The sequence below is a fragment of the Pinus tabuliformis genome, chromosome 4_2 (genome assembly GCF_031772625.1).
Source record: "Pinus tabuliformis cultivar Carrire ecotype Pingquan chromosome 4_2, CPIR1, whole genome shotgun sequence".
Taxonomy (NCBI): domain Eukaryota; kingdom Viridiplantae; phylum Streptophyta; class Pinopsida; order Pinales; family Pinaceae; genus Pinus; species Pinus tabuliformis.
This window is the reverse complement of record NC_142304.1, coordinates 889,969,797-889,973,918: the sequence shown is the minus strand read 5'-3', so window position 1 is coordinate 889,973,918 and position 4,122 is coordinate 889,969,797. Positions and strand designations below refer to the sequence as shown.

At 34.8% G+C, this 4,122-nt stretch overlaps 1 pseudogene; it reads right to left on the bottom strand.

Annotated features, from left to right (window-relative positions):
• Positions 1-1,801: 1,801 nt before the first annotated feature.
• Positions 1,802-3,544, bottom strand: LOC149172563 (glucan endo-1,3-beta-D-glucosidase pseudogene; annotated as a pseudogene).
• Positions 3,545-4,122: the final 578 nt, after the last annotated feature.

Sequence of the window (4,122 nt, the reverse complement as noted above, 5' to 3'; positions counted from 1 at the left end):
GGAAAACATTCTTACATTCTTACCACTTTTCCCTTAGTTCAAGACTTGTTGTTCACTATTCTCACTCTCTTTTTTTTTATAGCTACTGCACATTGTAACACCAATGCAATACAACTATACACTATGAGAGGAAGATACAAGAAGACACCATGTTTATATGGTTGTTTTATTAATGTGTGTTCATTCTTATAAGCACCTTCCTTGTATATTCACTCCATAAGAAAGAATTTTTCAAAAATATCTTGGTTATGACTTATAACCAATTCTTATGGACCATGGTGAATGAAAATACTTTAATTCGATAGCATGATGTAATTAGTAACAACTGTACACATTAGAATTCAAGTTAGCTACAAATATTGGTCAAATGGAATTTAGAAGGAAAACAAATGCTCTGGAAAGATAAAATGTGTATCCTAAGTGAGGATTTCACCAACCCAACAAGTCACCCATCATTGAATTGGATTCATATCAATTAAGTCATATCACAAAAACCTAGTTTTGATTCAATATCTTCATATTAGTCAAGTCATGTTAGTATGAACTAATTTTAATTGGATGGTTTAATTTGATAACAAATTTAACTAACCGTTTGGAATTTACATAAAAAAGAATCTCCACAAATTTCAATCAAACATACTAAACAATCTTCTTCATGGGACCTGATTACTGCGGATAGGGTGACAATAAAAATAAATGAACCAGCTGATCAGCATGCCTAAAACAAATACAATGAAGAATTCAAACACTCTTTCAGGGTAGATCCACTCATTTGATAAAAAACATGGATAATACACAAGAAGTTCAAGTATAAGCTATGTTTAACAAAGTGAAACTAAATAGTTAGTTTCCCAGAAAAATGGAAGTCCTAATCTGTATTAAGGTTACAATTGTATATAGGCAGTACTACCCATTTGAAGAATGTGTCAAACATAAGCCAATACAGTAAATATATCTTGCAACAACACCCAAAAGCAAAAATACAATTAGACAAAACCAATACACAGTTTATGCATTATAAAGATAGAAAGTATTTATGCAGAACCAAGTTAGGGTATTTCCCAACTATCAAGCAGACCAAACAATAATAAAATGCATTAACTACTACCACTGCTTAGAGTTCATAGAGACACAATTCCCATCATGAGTAGAAAAACTTCAACGAGGCTGGAAGAGAAACACACACAATGGATATGGGCTATGAATCTTCATATCTATTCTATTCCTAAGCTTCAGAGAGGTGTTGAGATGGGGTGCTATCATTAGATACCAATTATTCACCCACGTATGAAAGTTCCACCAACCTCTTCAATTCTCCCAGTGAATCAAATATCTCATGCTTCGTTGTTCCCCGTTTCCCTTATCCCAAGGGTGAAAGAGATTCCTCATTCTACCCTGAACCAATATCATAACACAATTGATGTATTTCTTTAGCAATATTCGCACAATTCATTCAAACGCATTACACTTTCGATCCCAATTGATTAGAAATGATAATAAGTTCCCTGAATTTCATATCTAGGCAGTGGTACTATAAATACATATGTCGAATAAGCTCCAATGGTTCTATTAATACATGTGACGATTAAGTTTAAATCACATTTTGGATAACTTGCTAAAATTCCTCAGGCTTACAAAATCATTTGTAAGCACACCATCACAACTACCAACTGGTTCAGATAATGAGTATTACAATCAGTCCATTGTTCTGGAAAAAGGATTGGCTTTTACAATCATTGATATCCAAGAGGAAGGGATAAGATTGAGTTACTGAAAGCACCTTGCCAATTTTATTTGATGCTCATTCTTGAGGATAGTGACAAGATCCATAGCCTAAACCAAAATAACACATGATCTAACTAGTCAGACCCTCATTTTAATAGTTTATATTGAAAATTTTAGTGACCTGCAAGCTGGTATCTTCATGGAAATTTTGGTTTAAAAATTTGAACTATACATTATGAGTGATTATAGTGCATAAATTGGAATATAGAAGAATAATTCCATGTCCAATTCCCAATATATGGAAATTTGATGTATTGAATCATATTAAATATGAAGCACAAAAACAAATAATGCATCATATGTTTCAAGTAGCCAGAAAAAAAAAGGAAATGGTAAAGGAAGAAATTCCTTTGAAGAGAAAATGAGTGGAAGAATCCTTGGATCAGTAAATGTGACCAGACGAGTGCCTTTGAAATCACAAATCCAGTAATTTGTATTGTGAAAATGATAGTAACTATTCATTGCATATGAAGCATGGGCATCAGTGGTATTTGGATTATAGCAAGGTCCACCCTAACGAATTGAAGCACAATCTACACCACCAAACCCACAAGAAAAATCCAAAGACTCTTGAAGAACAAATGGATCAGAACTTGGTTTGACAATGCAACAAACAACAGTACCAAGGCCTCCCCTTGAACCTTTCGTTGGTCCTAAGAATAAAGAAATCGGGTTAGCCCATGGACTTGCAGGAGGTGAATATGGTGGAGGAGGAGATACACACCAACCACAACTCAAATATACATCATATACTTTTGAACCATCTGGGTTTAGTAGCCCAATGTTCCTCTTAGTTATTGGCCTTGGCTTATCGTTGTTGTTATAAAGTGAAAAAATAAAGTTCTTTATGACTTTATTAGGCCTCATTGGAGTTCCTTCATTGGAAGTAACATGTTTGATGACTCTGGTGTTATAGTTTCTAGCATTCTCAAGATTCACTCCTATATCATCTGGGTCTCCTTTGGAAGGCCAACCGGTCTCAAAGACAGTTACAGGGATAGTGTCATTGTGACCCAAAGAAACCATAGAAAATCAAATGGAATCAATTCAATCATCTAGCATATTGTTAGAGGTGAACCCTTTTCGATATGAAATCCCTAGAGAATTCCCAAACAACACATAGCTCAATGAAACTTCTTTGGGATAGTCTTTGTATGAAAAATAAGGATATGCATTCCACATAAATGGAGCAACTATATTATCCAAGAATTTGACGAGAGGCCTCATAATTGGTAGTAAACTAGTAGAAAATGTGGAGGCCGAAGGAGGAAATAAACTTGAAAGGATATACATATTATGTGGGGTAGATACCTTAAGAAACCAAACCATAATGAATGTTTTGTATTGTAGGCACTAGAGGAGAGTCTAATGACCCATCACTATTTGTAAGGACCTCATTCCCTACAGTGATCATAATTATTAAGTTTGAAGTGTAGTAAGGAGAAATACTCTGACCCACCCAAGCTTGGTCTACAGTTGGGCTAGCACTTATCCTCTGCACTTTCCTTTTTTCAATATTCACAACAACTGCAATGTGTGTGTTGGAAAATGCTTGTAGTATAAAGCGATATGAGTTGTAGATCTTGACTCTATTGACAATGGTGTTTCCAAGCATCTTGGCTACCTGCTTCGGTGATGGAAAATTGTTCCCTTCTATTCCATAGTTTACACCAATTCTAGGGTTTGGTTGTGGTGATTCCTCCGGCTCATTTTCCCCTGCAATGTGCAATACCAAACAACATACAACCATAACCCACATTAACCCAATTTTCGGCCTTAATGGATGTAGGAACCCTTCAAATTTCAAAAACACACATTAACGCAACATGCAACCACTAATGCTTCAAAAGATGAAGTTTGTATATATATGTAATGGATAATGAAGTTATTAGATTGAGTTCTTACTTGTTGAAATTAAAAGAACTGAAATATAGACAACAACCATTAGAGTTTTACATGAATGCACTCTGTGACAATCCATCTAGAATAGAGATACAGTCTTGAGACCTGCAATGAACCTCTATACTACTAACCTTATTCACTTAGAATGATAAATTCTTGCATTCTTTGTGCATTAAACCCATACCAAATTCCTTGTCTAAAATTTTATTTTGAATCCGAGAATAAGATACTATATAACCCACTCACATGGATGAGTAAAGTCCCATACACCTTCCTCTAGAACAAGCCTTTGGTAGGCAAACTAATTCCGTCTTGGGGGGATTTCAAGCCTCGCTCTAACCAGTGATCAGGGAGAGAGTGGTTACTTATGTCATTAGATTATGTAACTAAGATATACACTATTAAAAACAAATAATAAGGAAATTGTAGGTTTTT